The following is a 21,126-nucleotide window of genomic DNA, read 5'->3' as shown; positions in this document are numbered from 1 at the left end:
GGTTGGAAGAGAATAACAATTCTTCTCTGTGCCTTTTCAGTATTTTTAAATTTAAAAAGTATCGTGATGGCTAATTTTTGTGTCACCTTAGCTAGGCCATAGAACCCAGATACTTGGTCAAACATTATTCTAGATATTTCTGTGAAATTATTTTTTAGATGAGGTTGAATTTAAATCAGTAGATTTCAAGGAAAGCATATTATTAGCCTCTGTGATAGGATTGGGCCTCATCTAATCAGGTGAAGGCTTTATTATAAAAAGGCTGATCTCCCCAGAAAAAGAGGGGATTCTGCCAGCAGACTGTCTCTGGGTTTAAACTGCAACTTGCTGGCCTACCCTGTAGATTTTAAACTTGCCAGGCTCCCTAGTTGTCTGAGCCATTTCCTTAAAAATCTCTTTCTCTCCCATGCATATATGTACCTGCTATTGGTCTGTTGTCTGGGAAATCCTGACCAATACAAACACCTCACACACATGCACAATTTCAATACAAATAATCATATATCACGATTCCTGTTTATAAAAAGTTAAACCTTTCATATGAGAAGAGAGGTTCTGAGAAATGGAGGAATATTTCCCAGGGACTTCCATAGGCCCCTCCCGCAGCTGGTTATTGGTGGAGCGGAGACCAAAATCTGTGAATACTGACTCAAGATCTTCCCTTCCCTTCTACTGGGCTCTGATTATTCCTGTATAATTAGTTTCTTGTGGGAGGGTAGGGTGAGAGGCTTTTATTTTTTCATCCCATTCCCTTCTGTAGTGTTTACATTATGTTTTCTTTATCAATTGCATGAATTACTTTTTTTTTTAGAAATAATAATTCTAGAACATAGTTTAAATTAAAAAGGAAAGGATACTTAGTGCCATTGACTCGTACACTTAAACATGGTTTAAAAGGTAAATTTCAGGGGCGCCTGGGTGGCGCAGTCGGTTAAGCGTCCGACTTCAGCCAGGTCACAATCTCGCGGTCCGGGATGGAGGCCCGCGTGGGGTTCGGCGCTGACGGTGTGGGGCCCGCTTGGTTGGGATTCTTTCCCTCCTTCTCGAGCCCCTTCCCTGCCCGTGCTCATTCTCTCTTTCTCCCCCAATAAATAAAGCTTTAAAAAGAATTCAGGACAAAACAAAAACCTCCTGGGCCCGGGCTCTGTGTGTTAGAACCGGCACCTGCTGGCTTTCCCTGGCCACGTGCCTGCAGGAGTGAAGAGGGAAGGGGGGGTGAGGGCCACACTCTACAGCACTGGGATGCCAGGGCTTGCACTGCGGCCAGGCTGGAACCATCTAGAAAGCAGAGCTCTTCCCGTCCTGTTAGTCAGCTGCCTCATACTTCGAATGGCATTTTTGTTGAGGGGGCCCCATCTGACCTGCCTCTTGCCCTTCTCTCTCAGGCTTCATTTTCTGGCCCCTCTGTGTCCCTCACGCAGGACTCCTTCACCCAGTGACCTTCACCCTGGCTGCCCTCCCCTCTGCTCGGAGGGGACGGACCTGATGCAGACATTTGAACCCAGTTTTTTCTTTCCATCATGGTAAAGTACACATGACATCGAAGTCACTATTTTAACTAATTTGTTAAAACATTTTTTTCAAATGTTTATTTAGTGTTGAGAGAGAGAGAGAGAGAGACAGAGTGTGAGCAGGGAATGGGCAGAGAGAGGGGAAGACACAGAATTTGAAGCAGGCTTCAGGCCCTGAGCTGTCAGCACGGAGCCCGACGCGGAGCTTGAACTCTTGAACTGCGAGATCATGACCTGAACCGAAGTTGGACGCTTAACCGACTGAGCCACCCAGGCGCCCCTATTTTAACTAATTTTAAGTGGACAATTCAGCGGCATTCAGGCCATTGGAAAGGTTATGCTTGACATGACTTTTGGCGCAGGGGACATTTTGAGGCAGCTGTTGGATTCCCTAATTTCCCCCAATGTTATTACTTGTAAAAATCCCAAGAGAACAGGGCAGTGAACAGCCATTCACTTAGACTCTCCATTTGTTAACATTTCCCTTCACTGCTCACTCTCTCTCGCTGGGTGTTCTAGTTTGGTTTTGCTGAAGCATTTGAAATGAAGTCACAGACATCACGGTGACAGCTCACTGCTAATGCTGCTCTGTGTATCTCTTAAACGCAAGGACACTCTGGTCGAAGCACACAAGCTCTTGTTGGTCTGTTTGCTTTACGTTTTTTTTACATTTATTTATTTATTTTGAGAGGGAGAGCACAAGCAGGGGAAGGGCAGAGAGAGAAAGGAAGAGAGAGAATCCCACACAGTCACTGCACTGTCAGCACAGAGCCCGATGTGGGGCTGGAACTCAAGAACCATGAGATCATGACCTGAGCTGAAATCAAGAGTCAGATGCTGAACCGACTGAACCACCCAGGCGCCCCTTGTTTGTTTGTTTTTATAGCTCAGGATCGTAAGATCCCATGGTGTTTAGTCGTCACGTTTCCTTAGTATCATTGAACCTAGAACACATACAGTGTGTGTGTGTGTGTGTGTGTGTGTATGTGTGTTTCTTGACATTATCACTTCTGAAGAGTCCAGGTCACTTATTTTGCAGAACATCCCTTGATTTCTTTCCTTATGTTTGGATTTAAGCATTACCAGTATGAAGCACGAAGTACGAATTTAAGCATTATCCGTATGGAGTTGATTATTTCCACACCAGCTGGTGTACTGCAATCCAATTCTGATACTAACCACCTGGAGTTGGCCCAGAGCCCACAGGTACAGGGCACAGTCCCCAACAGAAGTGCCTTCCCTTCACATATCAGCCGTAAGTTCAGGGGATCCTCAGGCCACACCCATACTTTGACCAAATGGCTGCAAATTCAGGGATTCTTAGGACACCCTTAAGTTCAATAATTCCCTGGAATGACTCAGAGTTGAGCAAAGTGTTATTGCAGAGGAGGAAAAATAATTTCCCTTCTATCTTTCGAGATTCTTGGCTGAGACCTCCTCCCGTCCCCCGTACATACATAATAAAAGGTTAGCAGGAGAAAACCTAACAGAAGCTTAATAACATGTGCGCCTCCTGTATACAAGGAGAGACCCAGAACTGGGTAACTCCCCAGAATGGCCCAAGCCACCGTCTTAAGTACTATTAAGAGCTAAAGAACAAAGGAGGTGGGGGGCAAAGTTATAGGAGGTTATCAAGCAAAGCACAGTAAACAAGGGTAGGGTTGTTATGAAGATCTAAGTCTATGCCTTCTCCACTGATAAAGATCCTAGAGATTGAATCAGCCTTCTCTTCCTGGTACAGAGAGGGAGCCACCCTTACAAACGGAGGTTCCCCTTAGACATGTAAATGTCTCTTACAAAAGGGTTGGTTTTAAGACTTTCTCCCGGGGCGCCCGGGTGGCTCCTTTGGTTAAGCTTCCAACTTCCGCTCAGGTCATGATCTCATGGTCTGTGAGTTTGAGCCCCGCATTGGGCTCTGTGCTGATGGCTCAGAGCCTGGAGCCTGCTTCAGATTCTGTGTCTCCCTCTCTTTCTGCCCCTCCCCCGTTCATGCTCTGTCTCAAAGATAAATAAACATTTTAAAAAAAATTAAAAAAAAACACAAGACTTTCTCCCAAGTTTACGATTAAAAAAAAAAAAAAATTTACCAGCTCAAGCCAATCCTTATGCCAAAGAGGCATATTTTGGGATGGTAAATTCTGCTCTCCTTCACTATACTTATTATTATCATTTTATTATAAAGGACCTGGTGGCTGGGGCATCTGGGTGGCACAGTCGGTTGGACATCCGACTCTTGATTTAGCTCAGGTTATGATCTCATGGTTTGTGGGGTATGCCCCTCATGGGGTTCTGCACTGGCAGCATGGAGCCCACTTAGGATCCTCTGTCTCCCTCTCTGCCTCTGCCCTCTCCCATGCTCTCTCTAAGAATAAATAAATAAACTTAAAATCATTTTTTTGAATTGTATAAAAAGGAGCCCAGTCAAGGTGGCTGCCTCAAAACGTCTTTGCTTTAGCCTCGTCAGTAAGGACAGTGCTGATGTTGATTACTACATCTCATAAAGTTTGACATTAAGTACCTGTCAAAGCAATATTTTGACATCAGTATTCTCTTTGGTTCAAAATTTCTTCCAATCCACAAAGTCAGTATAATGCACCCTTTTAATTCTAAGTGTGAAGAGATTTTTCAAGAAAAGTCTCTGGCAGACTCCCTTCATGTCTCATGAACTTGAATGGGTCACTAAGCTCGAAGCCGGTCACTGCCAAGAGGAGTCACGTTGACATGACAGGCTTAGACCAGTGGTTTTGAAACTTGCGTCATGACCTACGAGTGGCTTGAGAAATCAACTGTAGTGGGTGAGAATCAACATTAGAAAAAGAAATAGAAGAAACATATTAAAGTATAACGCACATTGTAAAGGTGTAAATGTAAATCAAAACATTTTTAAAGCATGTTTTCCGTTTTCTATAAAAAGTGCATAGAATGGGGGCGCCTGGGTGGCTCAGTCGGTTAAGTGTCTGACTTTGGCTCAGGTCAGGATCGTGGGTTTGAGCCTCGCGTCGGGCTCTGTGCTGATAGCTCAGAGCCTGGAGCCTGCTTCAGAATCTGTCCTGGGCTCTCTCTGCCCCTGCCCTGCTTGTGCTCTGTCTCTAAAATAAACTTAAAAAAAAAAAAAAAAAAGAAAGAAAGTACATAGAATGCACGTGTGTGTGTGTGTGTATGCGCGCTAGGTTGCCATATGAAATTTGTTTCTTTCTCTGGGGTGCAATCTAAAAAAAAATTTGTAGTCTCAGATTAAATTTTGAGCTGGGGATAGAGCCACCGTCTTTGAGGGGTAGAGACCTGAACAAAATACAGGTCTGTTGGGAAGAGAGGAAGAAGAGATATTGAATACTTAAGCAGCAGAAATTACGTCTTCTGGTATCTTTTTTTCTTTCTTTCACAGTGAATTTTCCATACTTTCAGACCCCAGTTGATGAAAACATGCCATTTGGCCTACATTGAAGGATCACAGATATTCATGCAAACATAAATCTTCTGGGGCTGTCCAATTAGGAGGAACTAAAATACAAAAGAGAAGTTACTGGTTCTCTTTTGGAGATAGGCAGCAGGAATAGGAACAGGGATCCCCCTAAATAATTGCCAGACTTAGAAAAAAAGAAATTAGTTCTACATTTCCAGTAGACATTAACAGGTACATAATCTGACAAAACAGAGCGAATGTTTGTACTCATCAATGCAGTATCGCCACACTGAAATTATTTAAAATTTAAACATATTAGATGAGTTCCCAGCTAACTGGTTGTGTGAGCTGTCAGGCAAAGGTCGATGAGTGTAGTTTGGTTGGTTCTCAGAATCAAAACCTTTGAGGATAAGAAAGGAATTTTATTGCCAAAAACTGTTTCTGGGCACCCCTGTTAAGCCAAGTTCTTAAACCTCTATAGCAATGAACAGATTCAATTTCAATTAATAATTTTGGTACGGGAATCACTTGTAAATGTCAGGAAATGAAGACATTTCACAAACCTCAGAAACCGCATGTAAAAGAGTTTACAACTAGGGGCGCCTGGGTGGCTCAGGTCATGATCTTGCGGTCCGTGAGTTCGAGCCCCACGTCGGGCTCTGTGCTGGCAGCTCGGAGCCTGGAGCCTGTTTCGGATTCTGTGTCTCCCTCTCTCTCTGACCCTCCCCCCGTTCATGCTCTGTCTCTCTCTGTCTCAAAAATAAATAAACATTAAAAGAAATTTTTTTAAGAGTTTACAACTAAACGTGGAGGTCCAATTTTTTTTAAATCAAAAAGCCTGTGAGGTTGATCCTTTGACACAAGAAGAGGGTCTTACATTCTCTTTAGCCCAGGATGTCCTAAGTGATACACCTCACAGCTCCTCACCAGCCAGGAAGAGACTGGATTTGACTAGACAGTTTCCCAGATAAACACCGTACCAAATTGGTCTGTTTCTAATTTGGTCAGAAGTTTCTGCAACAAAAGCCTCTTTTTTTCCTTGGCTGTTTCCTTCACTGGAAAATTCATGGGATTCACGCAACCACCCCATTGACTTGTATATGTGTAGAATGACCTTTAAGGTTCACGCTTTTATCATACCTGGGTATTAGGAGCTGGGTAATTTTTGGCTGAAGATCAGATTACTCAATTAGTAGATATAAAGGCCTGTTTGTTTCACATCTCTACCAAAGAATGTTTAAAGTGGAGAGGGGGCAGGTGTGGAAACGCAAAACAGAACAACCCATTCTAGGATCTATTTTATGGCCTAGAATAAAAATCCCCTTTCTCTCCTTCCAGATTAGTACCCATTCCAGCTAGCTTTCGGAAACTTACACACAAACATTTACTTAAGGTCGTGCCACAACTTCGTGGAAACTGAGCGGTTCGATCTTTGAGGGACACAGCTGGTAACCAAGCATTTGCTGGATTTCCTAGTCAATCGGAGAGGCTTTTCAGTTCAGATGTCTTAAAAGGCAGCATGAGAATATTTGAAAAGTATATATTATCTCTCCTCTGGATCCTTCCCACATTGTTGAGACATCAGAATAACTTTGCATTTCCCTGGTTAGATTTTGTAGTATTTTCTGTCCAAACAGTTTAAGTCCCCAAGCTTCTCCACTTCATTCCTGCTCCCCCCCACCCCCGCCCCATAGGTTTCCAGTGCGGCTTCAGTGTACCTCGGGCTCAGGGTTAGAGAATTCTTCCAATCCAGTTCCAGTAAGTGTCCATGCCTTTAAAATCACAGGAGAACAAACACTAAGTCTGGGATACCTTTGGTTGTCAGGGTTTTCGTAGGGGTGTTTCGCTTAACGAAAGAAGGACTTTGGGAACTAGGAGAATGGGGGAGGAACGTACTTAGTAATAGTGGCTACAATTTATTCCCTGCTTACCACGTCCCAGGCACCGAACAACATTTTACGTGTATTATTTCATTTTAATCTTTACCTATGATGTGGGTATTATTTAGCCTTCAAATATCTTAGAGCTTAAGTACGTTGATCAACATCACACACCTAGTATATTCTTCATCTTAACCTTCTTGAAGATGGAGACGTTTTGTTGTTCCTCATTATGTATTCAAAACCCAGACCCATGCCTGGTATGCGGTAGGACCTCCATAAACATTTACTGAATGAATGAACTAATGAAAAAAATGTATTATGTACTTTAAAAAAAATGTTTATTATTTATTTATTTATTTATTTAAAGTTTATTTTGAGACAGAGTGAGCATGAGTGGGGGAGGGGCAGAGAAAGAGCGAGAGAGAGGAAATACCAAGCAGGCTCCACACTGTCAGGGTAGAGCCCAACGTGGAGCTTGATCCCATGAGCTGTAAGATCATGACCTGAGCTGAAATCAAGAGTCAGGTGCTTAACCGCCTGAGCCACCCAGGCACCCCCAAAAAACGTTTACTTACTTATTTTGAGAGAAAGTGCAAGCAGGGGAGGGACAGAGAGAGAGAGGGAGAGAGAGAGAATCCCAAGCAGGTTCCATGCTATCAGCGCAGAGCCTGATGTGGGGCTTGATCTCATGAGATCATGACCGGAGCTGAAATCAAGAGTCAGATGCTTGACCAACTGAGCCACCCCGGCGCCCTGAAAAATTGTATTAATCAAAGTAAAAGAGCTAGGATTAAAATGTGGGTCTATCCTCTTACTCTCTTTAAAAAAAAATTTTTTTTTAATATTTATTTTTGACAGAGAGAGAGACAGAGCATGAGCGGGGGAGGGGCAGAAAGAGAGGGAGACACAGAATGTGAAACAGTCTCTGAGCTGTCAGCACAGAGCTCGACACGGGGCTCAAACTCACAGATCGCGAGATCATGACCTGAGCCGAAGTCGGATGCCCAATCGACTGAGCCACCCAGGCGCCCTTACCATCTTACTCTCTTTCCACCACATTCCATAGCATCCTCACAGGACAGGAATGGCTGTCTTTCCAGCATGTTGGTTTCTCAGGGACCCCACTGGCTCCTCTTACTGTGGATGGGGCCCATGGACAGCAGCTTACATCTGCTAACTCTGGCTTTTCATTTTGTCTAGGGCATCTTCCAGATATTTCCTCCTAGAAAGTCGTGTGTTTTGCAAACTTGGAGTCTTCTATTCCAGGGAAACAATAAATTTGGCATTGCAGGGAAACAAGCTGGTGGTAAGAGTGGACAGAAGGAAAGGAAAAACCCTGTCTCAAACCACAAGGTGTCACAAACTTTTGGAATAGCATGAACATGTGCGTTTCCTCTTTCTTGTACAATTGCCTTTGGTGAGCAATCCTTTCAACTTGCGGACAATTAGGGGGTAGGAAGAGAAGGGAAATTACAGTGCAAATGAAGACATTAACATCCACATGAGGTGGCCTTAAAATAACATCAGTAATAACAGTAATCCTTGTGGTTGAACGAGACGATATTATTTGTGCTGTCGATGATGGGGCTAGGCGAAGAGAAAGGATCATGAAGTCTACTTCCTGTCCAACACTTCTGCACCCAACTAGGCAACTTTCTCTGTTTAGAATTCTGTGGAGCAGAATATGGAGATTTCTGGGAATTGGCTGAGCTTTCTCTCTAAAGCAAAACATGAAGGTGATGTGGAAGAAAATGTGTGGCAGAGAAGGAAAGAGTGCCAGATTCCAAAAGGCTTGGGAATCTGGCTTGGGAAATGTTATCACCAGTACCAAGGGAGAAACGGAGCTCTGGATGTGGGTTGTGCAGAGGGTGAAGAGGCTGCCCGTTGTGGTGGAAATTTGTTCCGTGCCAGAGAGCGATGTTTGCATTTCTCTCCTATCAACTACTGGTTTTGCGTTTTGTTGTTTTTTAAAGTTTATTTATTTATAATTTTTAATCGAAAACATTTTTAAGTTTATTTTTTCATTTATCATTTTTTAAAAATCTAACTTATTGTCAAGTTGGCTAACCTACAGTGTATACAGTGTGCTCTTGGCTTCGGGAGTAGATTCCTGTGATTCATCACTTACGTACAACCCCCGGTGCTCATCCCAACAAGTGCCCTCCTCAATGCCCATCACTCATTTTCCCCCTCTCCCCGGACCCCCCATCAACACTCAGTTTGTTCTTTGTGTTTAAGAGTCTCTAATGGTTTGCCTCCCTCTCTGTTTGAGACTATTTTTTCGCCTTTCCTTCCCCCATGGTCTTCTGTTAAGCTTCTCAAATTCCACATGTGAGTGAAAACATACGACATCTGTCTTTCTCTGACTAACTTATTTCACTTAGCGTAATACCCTCCAGTTTCATCCACGTTTTTGCAAATGGCAGGATTTCATTCTTTCTCATTGCCAAGTAGTATTCCATTGTATATATAAACCACATCTTCTTTATCCATTCACCAGTTGATGGACATTTGGGCTCTTTCCATAATTTGCCTATTGTTGAAAGTGCTGCTATAAACATTGGGGTACCTGTGCCCCTAAGAATCAGTACTCCTGTATCCTTGGGATAAATTCCAGTCACACTGTTTTCCAGAGTGGCCGCACCAGTTTGCATTCCCACCAACAGTGCAAGAGGATACCTGTTTCTCCACATCCTCGCCAACACCTGTTGTTTCCTGAGTTGTTAATTTTAGCCACTCTGGTGTGAGGTGGTATCTCAGTGTGGTTTTGATTTGTATTTCCCTGATGATGAGTGATATTGAGCATCTTTTCATGTGTCTGTTGGCCATCTGGATGTCTTCTTTGGAGAAGTGTCTATTCGTGTCTGCTGCCCATTTCTTCACTGGGTTATTTGTTTTTGGGTGTTGAGTTTAGTAAGTTCTTTTTTTTTTTTTTTAATTTTTTTTTCAACGTTTATTTATTTTTGGGACAGAGAGAGACAGAGCATGAACGGGGGAGGGGCAGAGAGAGAGGGAGACACAGAATCGGAAACAGTCTCCAGGCTCTGAGCCATCAGCCCAGAGCCTGACGCGGGGCTCGAACTCACGGACCGCGAGATCGTGACCTGGCTGAAGTCGGACGCTTAACCGACTGCGCCACCCAGGCGCCCCGAGTTTAGTAAGTTCTTTATAGATTTTGAATACTAACCCTTTATCTGATATGTCATTTGCAAATACCTTCTCCCATTCCATCAGTTGCCTTTTAGTTTTGCTGATTGCTTCCTTTTCAGTGCAGAAACCTTTTATCTTGATGAGGTCCCAATAGTTCATTTTTGCTTTTATTTCCCTTGCCTTCGGAGACGTGTCGAGTAAGGAGTCGCTGCGGCTGAGGTCAAAGAGGTTGTTGCCTGTTTTCTCCTCTATGGTTTTAATGGTTTCCTGTCTCACATTGAGGTCTTTCATCCATTTTGAGTTGATTTTTGTGTATGGTGTAAGAAAGTGGTCCAGTTCCATTCTTCTGCACGTTGCTGTCCAGTTCTCCCGGCCCCATTTGCTAAAGAGACTGTCTTTTTTCCGGTGGATCCTCTTTCCTGCTTTGTCAAAGATTAGTTGGCCATACATTTGTGGATCCACTTCTGGGTTCTCTATTCTATTCCATTGGTCTATGTGTCTGTTTTTGTGCCAATATCATACTGTCTTGATGATTACAGCTTTGTAGTAGAGGCTGAAGTCCGGGATTGTGATGCCACCCACTTTGTTTTTCTTTTTCAACATTACTTTTCACCATTTGGGGTCTTTTGTGCTTCTATACAAATTTTAGGATTGTTTCAGCTCTGAGGAGAATACCAGTGCAATTTTGATTGTGTTGCATTGAATGTGTAGATTGCTTTGGGTAGTATTGACATTTTAACAATATTTGTTCCAATCCATGAGCATGGAATGTTTTTCCATTTCTTTGTGTCTTCTTCAATTTCTTTCATAAGTTTTCTGTTAGTTTTCAGCATACAGGTCTTTTACATCTTTGGTTGGGTTTATTCCTCGGTATTTTATGATTCTTGGTGCAACTGTAAATGGGATTGATTTCTTGATTTCTCTTTCTGTTGCTTCATTATTACTGTATAGACATGCAACCGATTTCTGTACATTGATTTTGTATCCTGCGGCTTTGCTGAATTCATGTATCAGTCCTAGCAGCTTTTTGGTGGAGTCTTTCAGGTTTTCCTTGTAGAGTATCGTGTCATCTGCTAAAAGTCAAAGTTTGACTCCTTCGTTGCCAATTTGGATGCCTTTTATTTCATTTTGTTGTGTGATTGCCGATGCTGGGACTTCCAACACCATGTTAAAAAAACAGTGGTGAGAGTGGACAGCCCTGTCGTGTCCCTGATCTCAGGGGGAAAGCTCTCAGTTTTTCCCCATCAAGGATGATATTAGCTATGGGCTTTTTATATATGGCTTTTATGATGTTAAGGTATGTTCCTTCTATCCCGACTTTCTTGAGGGTTTTTATTAAGAAACAATGCTGTGTTTCGTCAAATGCTTTTTATGCATCTACTGACAGGATCATATGGCCCTTATCCTTTCTTATATTAATGTTATGCATTACACTGATTGATTTGTGAATATTGAACCAGCCCTGCAGCCCACAAATGAATCTCACTTGATTATGGTGATAATTCTTTAAATATACTGTTGAATTCGATTTGCTAGTATCTTGTTGAGAAGTTTTGCATCTATGTTCATCATGGATATTGGCCTATAATTCTCCTTTTTAGGGGGTCTCTGTCTGGTTTGCGAATCAAAGTAATGCTGGCTACATAGAATAGGTCTGGAAGCTTTCCTTCCATTTCTATTTTTTGGAACAGCTCAAGAAAAATAGGTATTAACTCTGCTTTAAATATCTGGTAGAATTCCCCTGGGAAGCCATCTGGCCCAGGACTCTTATTTACTGGGAGATTTTAGATAACTGATTCAATTTCTTTGCTGGTTATGGGTCTGTTCAAATTTTCTATTTCTTCTCATTTGAGTTTTGGTAGTGTGTGGGTGTCTAGGAATTTGTCCATTTCTTCCAGGTTGTCCAGTTTGCTGGCATATAATTTTTCCTAGTATTCTCTAATAATTTTTTGTATTTCTGTGGTGTTGGTTGTGATATCTCTTTCACTTGTGATTTTATATATTTGGGTCCTCTCTCTTTTCTTTTTGAGAAGCCTGGCTAGGGGTTTATCAATTTTGTTTATTTTTTCAAAAAACCAGCTATTAGAGTCATTGATCTGTTCCACTGGTTTTTTTTTGTTTGTTTGTTTTTATTGTTTATTTCTGCTCTTTTGTTATTCTCTTCTTCTGCTGGTGTTGGGGTTTCTTTGCTATTCTGCTTCTAGTTCTTTTAGAGGTGTGGTTAGATTTTGTATTTGGGATTTTTCTTGTTTCTTGAGATAGGCCTGGATTGCCATGTATTTTCCTCTTAGGACTGCCTTGGCTGCATCCCAAACGGTTTGGACTGTTGTGTTTTCATTTTCATTTGTTTCCATATATTTTTAATTTCTTCTTTAATCGCCTGGTTGACCCATTCATTCTTTAGTAGGATGTTCTTTAACCTCCATGCGTTTGGAGGCTTTCCAAACTTTTTCTTGTGGTTGATTTCAAGTTTCACAGCGTTGTGATCTGAAAAGATGCATCGTATCATCTCGATCTTTTTGTATTTGTTGAGGGCTGTTTTGTGACCGAGTATGTGATCTATTTCAGAGAATGTTACATGTGCATTCAAGAAGAATGTATAATTTGCTTTAGTATGAAAACCAACCAGAAAAACCAGAATAGAGAAGGGAAGGAATAAGTGGAAGAAAAGGAAGGAAAAAAAATATGTGTGTGTGTATATATATATATATATATATATATATATAATAAGAATTGACCAAGAATCAAATCAGAAAATCCAAAACTGCTGCACTGATATCTGAAGGTGACTTCGTACCAATGGCTGTGCTGGTTTGGAGGAGGGGCTGTCTGGTTCAATCAGTGGCAGTCTTGCTCAGTAGTTACCAGGCACGGTGGGGCATAGTTTGGTGTAGGCGGGTCCCGCCTCCTCTGTAGTCCTGCTGTCCATTCCCTGAAAACCCACCTTGTTGGTGATGGAGAGGAAAAATGGCGACACCCCAGTCTCTCCTCCCTGGAGCAGATGTCCCAGACCGCTCTGTTCAGGCCACCCTACAGTGCTGCGCAGGCCTGAGCGGGCTGATTTGTTCCACCCCACTGTCGCCCGCACCTCCCAGGAGCTTGGCTGGGATTCAAACCCTGATGTCTTAAAGGATCCAGTTCCACACATCCCGGTTCCAGGGGAGTGCCACTCTGCCCAGCTGACAAAGGGCCTCTGGCTGGCACCTGCAGGGTCTTTTGTCCATGGAGCGGCTATATGCCTTCTTCCCACAGCCCGCAAGGGAGGGGGCTGCTCTCTCCAAATGTGCCTTTGAGCTTGCTACCGAGCCAGGCACTAGCTCCCCCTTCCCCCCCGCCCCTCCCCCCCCACCCCAGGCACCTGAACAGGGTAGCCAGCCCCAGTCCCGAGAAAGCACTGCAACCCTGGATAGAGTTAGAAATTGGATCTCTCTCTGTTTTTTTCTGTTCTCCAGTCTGTGGTTTTTTCACTGGTCTAAATTCAATCCTACACTTTCACAGCCTCTCTTTCTCTTCCTCTGGTCTCTCCACAGAAGGGGATCCCTCCCCTCTGTGCCTACGCCACCCGTTTTATCTCTCCCAATTCATAATCACACACTTATGGCCTGCCCAGTTGTCCCCATGGGCCCCTAGAGATGTTTCTGTCACTCTGTGGGCGGGAGGGGGGGGGGCGGATTCCTGGAATTTCAAGTCTTCTGGTCTCAATACTGCTGTGTTCGAGGGACGAGGGAACTTCAGGTCCCCTTACTTTTCTGCCATGTTGACTCCTCCTCCCCTAAGAAAAACTGCTATATATTTATTTTGAGAGAAAGAGAGAGAGAGAGAGAGAGAGCACACGTATGCACGCAAACACCTGTGTGTGTGCCTGTGCATGCAAGCAGAGGAGAGGCAGAGAGAGAGAGGGAGAGAGAGAAAGAGTCCCAAGCAGGCTCCACACTTTTATCATGGAACCCAACTTCAGGCTTGATCCTATGACTGTGAGATCATGACCTGAGCTGAAATCAAGAGTCAGATGTTTGACCGACTGAAGCATCCAGGTGCCTCTTAAAGTTTATTTATTTATTATTTTAGTTATCTCCATACCTAATGTGGGGCTCGATCTCACCACCCTGAGACTGGATCATACGTTCTTCTGACTGAGCCAGCCAAGTGCTTCTGGTTTTGTGTTTTATTTTTTATTTATTTATTTTTTTAACATTTATTTATTTTTGGGACAGAGAGAGACAGAGCATGAACAGGGGAGGGGCAGAGAGAGAGGAAGACACAGAATCGGAAACAGGCTCCAGGCTCCGAGCCATCAGCCCAGAGCCTGACCCGGGGCTCGAACTCACGGACCGCGAGATCGTGACCTGGCTGAAGTCGGACGCTTAACCGACTGCGCCACCCAGGCGCCCCCATGGTTTTGTGTTTTAGAGGTAAGTCTCCCAGCATCCCTGAGTGGAACCCAGTCTCGTCCAGAAAACCAGTATAAAATGTACCCTCCAACAGCCATTGTCATTCACGGATGGCTCATAGGTGGATTTTGCTGACATTACACCTTTGTGGTAGCTTTGTATTTTAGAGTTATTCTTCCCAAATATGTGTTCTGCTCTGTTGTTTCCCTGCTGCTGAAGCAGGTGTATAATGCAGAGAAGCATATGAAGAAGTATTTTAGTCGCACAATTAAAGAAACCATTATTTAAAGATTTCACCCTCTAATTTTGGTTGTTCAAAATTAGACACTGCATTAGCTGTCCTTCTTACATGACTTCCTTTCCTGGTGTTTAGTTTCTTCCTCTGTATACCGGAGCATAGACAACCTTTACCTGGTTTGACATCGCACTGGTGTTGAGAAGTTTTAGCGCTTTTCGCACACACCCCCTTCTTTTTCTTAATGTAACAAGTTTGCACCCAAAACACGATAACTAAATACTGTCTAAGAAGTGCTCTTTTCACATTATGGTTTTAGGCAAAGACACACTCACCGAGTCACTTGACACAATGGTTTCTAGGTAGATAACATCTTGGAGCAACATGTTTGGATGAACCCAGACATTTTGCTTTGCATGTGCGAGCCAGGCAGGAAGGGTGAGTGGATGGCATCTTCTAGGACCTTTCAGACTCCTTGTGGGTATATATCGTTCCTGTATCTTTCAAGGCAATCTTGTGTTCAGCCTTTCTTTAGGTCTTCGTGTGTTTTTCTGCACTATAATTTTTTTTTTAAGTTTATTTATTTATTTTGAGAGAGAGTGCAAGTGAGCAGTGGCAAAGAGAGAGGGAGAGAGAGCGAATCTCCAAGCAGGCTCCACGCTGCCAGCACAGAGCCGGACTCAGGGCTCGATCCTGTGAACCTTGGGATCATGACCTGAGCCAAAATCAAGAGTCGGACACTTAACCGACTGAGCCACCCAGGTGCCCCGTGCTGTGATTTTATTCTTCAGCGCATTTTGAGTAGAAGTTAACCGCGAAACGCAAAAGTTGAAGAAAATGTGAAAAATTATTTTTTAAAAAAGAATACACATCCCAGAGGATGTTCTACTATCCCCTTTCAAGACTTTTCTTCCTCAGTGACTAAAACACATTTTTACTAACTTAAATTTTATATATAGTATCAACTTACTCACCTTCAGTTTAGCTTCTATTACTTATTTAGACTTGCTTTCCGTGACATATTTTTCTATTTGTGGAAATCGCTGGGGTATCTTGCTTGGGTTGAAATAGAACACGTCATCATTTTTTTCCCATTAAAATTCATGGAAATCTTTCTCATATAATGGCCTCTCAGAGCACGAGGGGCTTGTAGGATGAGTTGAAGACATTAGGAGTGAAGGCGAGATTGGAGAGGTAAACAAGCAGATTTATGCTCTATATGTGATATGTTTTATCAGCCTGAAGCCTTTGTGAAGGGCGAAAAGAGAAAGACTGTAGAGAGGTCGCTCCACGTGAAAAAAACATAATAACCTTGGACAAGGACGCCACACTCTTGCTCCTCCTACCTAGTTCACATTCTAGCCCTTGTCAATCTCTTACACAGTTTCTTCGTGCTTTTTCCTGACCTCTACCTGTGAGGGTCCCAGGCAGTGGTGTGCTGGTCGATGTTTAACATTGGCTCCACGGGTTGGGGGGTGGGGGGCCTCGAGTGTGGTGTTCGCCAATGTTCACAACGCAAATATTTCCACGATGGCTGAATTGCAGCTGTTACTGCCGGGGGTTTGGGAAGAGATGTGCTCCACCACCAGCCCACCACTGGCCCTTGGGCTTAGTAATCAGGCCCTTCTCTTTCTTTGTGGTTATTGCCTAGGTGATCTCACCAGATTCCGTGGCTTTAAATACCTTCCATATGCTGAGGAGTCCCAAATTAGGTCTGATGCCCAATCTCTCCAATTTGCATGTATTCTCGTCCAACTGTGAACGTGACGGCTTCACTTGGATGTCTAACAGGCATGTGAAATTTAACAGGAACAAAACAGAACTCCTGATTTCACCAGGGCCCGCCTCCAAGTCTTCCACCGTCTCGGCAGAAGGTATCATCGTCCACCCCGTCACTCAGTCCTCGACCCTCAGAATTGTCCTCGACTCTTTCTCTCCTACCCCACGCCCAACTCATTGGCAGCTCTTATTAACTATGCCTTTAAAATTTGTCCCAAATCACACTCGTGTGTGTGTGTACCATCTCTGGTGCCTGCTGAGTAATCCAGGCATGACTTCTCTCCTGTGGTAGCATTTCTGCCTCTACTCTGTGCCTCGACAGTCCGTTCTCTACCCAGTGGCCAGACTGAGCCTTTAAATTTTTTTTTTTCAACGTTTATTTATTTATTTGGGACAGAGAGAGACAGAGCATGAACGGGGGAGGGGCAGAGAGAGAGGGAGACACAGAATCGGAAACAGGCTCCAGGCTCCGAGCCATCAGCCCAGAGCCCGACGCGGGGCTCGAACTCACGGACCGCGAGATCGTGACCTGAGCTGAAGTCGGACGCTTAACCGACTGCGCCACCCAGGAGCCCCTAGACTGAGCCTTTAATGCAGAAATTGGCTCCCATCACCCCCTTGCTTAAAACTCTCCAGTGACTTTTTCGTCGTAGTCAGAATAAAATCCAAACCCAGTCACCTGCAGTGAGGCTCTCCTACCTCATTGGGCCCTTGCCACCTCTCCACCTTCGACTCTTTCCACGCTGCCATCTGCTTATCCCCCTCCAAATGCACCCTCCCGCTTGCTCTTATCAACACACCAGCTTAGTCTAGCTTCAGACTTTCACATTTCTGTCCCTTCTGGGTGGGAATCTCTCCTGACAGCCTGGACATAATTCATTCACCTCATTCAGGTTCTTACTCAAACGCTACCTCTTAAGAGAAGCCTTTCTTGATTACCAACCTATATGTGTATGCATATACATATATATATGTGTATATATATATATATATATATTTATTATTATTAACCCCTACACCCAACGCGGGGTTCAAACTCACAACCCTGAGATCAAGAGTTGCATGCTCTACCCACTGAGCCAGCCAGGCGCCCCACCGTGCTTAATTTTTCTTTAGAGCACTTACCATCTGATTTATATTATTTACTGACTTGTTTCCATAAAGGAAGGTGTTTGTCTCGTTGAGTGCTGTATTCCCAGCACCTACAAAGGTACCTTGCCCACAGGAGGTGCTTAAAGAAATACTTTGAATGATGAATAAATGTCTATGTATTTATGTAAATGTATATTTAATTTATGATGAATAAATAAATATGAGAAATGGAAACCATCTACTCTCACCCAGCTTACTGTCTGTATATCAGGGATGTCAAACTTTTTCTGGAAAAAGCCAGATAGTAACTATAGATTAGACTTTGTGGCCATCGTATCTGTATGGCAGTTACTTCAGTCTGCGTTTGTAATAGGAAAGCAGCCACAGACAATACTTTAAGAAGTGAACATGGCCATGTTCCAATCAAACATTACGCACAGAAACAGGCCAAAGGCTAGATTCGCCCTTTGGGCTGCAGCTTACAGACTCTGGTCTAGATGAGTATGACTGTACTACTCTGGTATCTTCATTAACATGACCTTCCTATTCCACTGTCTTCATCATCAGGCCTTTCTGTTCCAGGAAATTCTTGCTCAAGATAATAAAAGTCGCAAATCACTTTGGAACAACCCAATCGAATGAACGTCAGACAGCTGCTCAGTTTTCACTGAACAACACTGAATGATGATCTTCTCTGCAAGCTTCTTTGAGAATTTCCCATAAGACCCTCATCTGGCTGCGTCTACTTATCCTAGACTCCTATATCGCAATCCTACGTTGAAAGACCTGCCTTCCGCCAGACTTCAAAACCTCATCGATACCCCCAACGTGGCTCTCCCCACTCAGAGATGCTGCTAAGACCGTCGAGGTGATGGTCTCCCTGAGAACACTGAGCTATAGCCTCAGAGCTATTTGCTGGTGTTTCCAAGGCATCAGACGTAACGAAGGATGACCCCAGAGGAGGTTATCGTGTCGTTTCTGTTATTTGTGCTATCATAATTACTTGGCCCTCAAATTCAAGGACATATTCATTCATTTAATCATTCAACAAATATGTATCGAGATCTTATTACACATCTGCCCTCCTACCAGCTAGTCTTGATATGACTGTGTAAGTACAAATCAGCCAGCTTTGCTCTGTGAGTGGATGATAGCAAAAGGCAATCTTTTCCCCCAGTGATTAGCGCATGACTTTCATGTATGATTTGGGGGGTTTTTTTGAACTTAAAAAAAAAATACATATTTCACTGGGGACTTTAATAGGGAAAGAAAAATATACTCCTTAAAAATGAGGACCTCTTGGTTTGCCCTAAGCTTTTTAGATCTCTTCTCCAGCCTCTGAAGTTCACAGATCCAGGAGTCTGCAACCAGTTGTGCATATGGCCAAGAGTTTTCTGGAGGGATGCCAGGCACGGCTGAAACATCAACTTTCTGACAACCGTGGGGGGAGAGGCAACCCTCACTGCCATCATCGTCCATAAAAACCCTGGAATTTATTTGCACAAAGAGCTCATTGAGAGCTGACAGGTCTGCTACAGCCATTCCTTTATTCTCATGGAGGAAGCATCAGAAAATGGCACAGGCACAGTCCTGTCTGTGCCATTTCTGCAAATGCTCTAAAGGCTGCGCCTTGTAATCAGCAGGCCTGGCTTCCCAAATGGGTGGAGGCGACCAGGCAGGCCTGGGGAGAGAGCCCAAGGCTCCAGTCGGGGCCTCACTGAGCCACCTCCCTGCCCTCATCTTGGAAATGCAGACGGGAAACAAAGTAGCACCTCACTCACGGGCAGCATGTGTTAATCCACGGAGGGAATGGAAGAGAAATGGTTTTGTAGGCTCAGAATCTCTTCCCAAATGCTGGTCATTACGATTTCGTGAAGGAAGGGGTTGCAAAAGAACCTGCCAACCCCCCCCCCCCCCGGGGGGGGGGGAGGGGTGGGGGGGGGGGGGGGGTTTGCGGTCAAAAGAAAAGCAATCTTTATTTGCTCTTTCCTCGTTTGGGTTTGGACTCTTTTTAAAATGCGAGCACCTCCTAGAAGGCGTAATCCATCAAAGCAATCCCCCCGAAAACACACGGGCTTCTCGAATGCTTTCCTTTCCTTCTCTCAGGAGGGATCAGGTGGCTAAGGACGGATAATGACAAGAGATTACTAAAAAGTTGGGGGAGGTCCTTTTAAAAAGGAGGAATGTCTAGCGAATAATGGAATCGTAATGGCCTTGCAGAGTATAAGCATCAGTGGTTTTTGAAGTGAAATCTTAGGCAGGTTCCTTTTATATAAAACAGAAAGAAACAAAGCTTCTCAGCCACCATCACAGCCTCATGCTGATGCCTGCGCCTTTCCCCCTCGAGGCCCCTCTGTGGGATCACAGGGCTGTGAGGACCAGAGCTTGGAAATCTCTCTACTTAGCCTCTCCCTCATATATCGGAGGTCCCAGAAGAAAGGAGGAAGCATAGCCAGTCTCCTAAGTTAGGCCTCACGGCTCGGCACAGGGACAAAACCACGATACCGAACGCTGGAGATCTTACTATATGCCAAGCTCTTGGCTCAACTATGCGCCTGATCTGATTTAGTCTCCAAAACGAGCTTGTGAAACTGATACTATTCTCTCCTTCCCATCTTACAGATGGGGAAACTGAGGCTTGGGGAGCGTTAAAAAGAAAAAAACTCGTAAGACACTCAGACTGAGGCCTGTATAGTTCCGGGGCTGGTGTTCTCAACTCCACTGTCGGTCTATTTCCTCTATCAATCACGCTGTCCTCCTGAAGAGAACTTTTGTCTCTGTCTGACGCTCGTCACCGCAACATCATCCAGAATTTCTGCAGATTCTAGATTTGGATTTCAATGGAGACTTGTCTGCAACACCCACACATTATCTTCAGTCTGGATTTATATTTTAGAAGAGAGGAAAAGAGTCTGAATTAAAATAGAAAGTTCTTTTATGGGCGTAACAAGTGAGCATACAGCGTCAGGCACAGGATGAGGTTCTATTTTCCTCCTGTGTTGCCAACTCTGGGTCGTTCCTTTTTTCTTTTCAAATTTAGCATAAACTTGCTGAATAAAAGACGAAGGAAAAGTTGACATACTGCAACAAACAAAATACACCCCACCTTAAAATCTGAAATTCAGACGGGAGAGTGACTCTGAATGCAAAGTAATACTGGATCTGTTGTTAAAAACATAAATAAATACAATCAAAAAACCCCCCAAACACAGCTCACCGTGGAAACTTTTCAGCGATTTCCAGAAGAGAGAAAGAGAAGGAAAGACACCAAATGAATAAGGACATTCTTCTTTTAGTTTAAACAGCAGGAGAGAGAAGTGAAAAACATTCGACTCCCTCACTGGCTAGAATAGGTAACCAGATTAGTATTGGTCCCCAGCAAAGCCATCATTCACGGGATTGTGACAGCTACAGGATTATAGAGATAATAGCATTTTAGAGCTATGAAAACTGTCTCGAGATGAGCCGGCAGCCTCTCTTAGAGATAGAAGACGGTGAAAGGGAGACACTGATGGGCAGGAGAGTGTGCTGGTTTTAACGGGTGGTTGGTCTCATTCCATTTGCAAGAGCTCTTTGTGTGATGGAGGGAAGGACGTTTGGTGTGGGCGTGGCACGATTTTTTGGAATCGTATTGATTTTCTCGTCGGTTGATTTTTACCTGGCACATTTTCCAAATACGTTT

The sequence above is a fragment of the Herpailurus yagouaroundi genome, unplaced genomic scaffold, assembly GCF_014898765.1.
Source record: "Herpailurus yagouaroundi ecotype Mexico unplaced genomic scaffold, PumYag 199, whole genome shotgun sequence".
Taxonomy (NCBI): Eukaryota; Metazoa; Chordata; class Mammalia; order Carnivora; family Felidae; genus Herpailurus; species Herpailurus yagouaroundi.
This window is presented reverse-complemented; position numbering follows the sequence as displayed.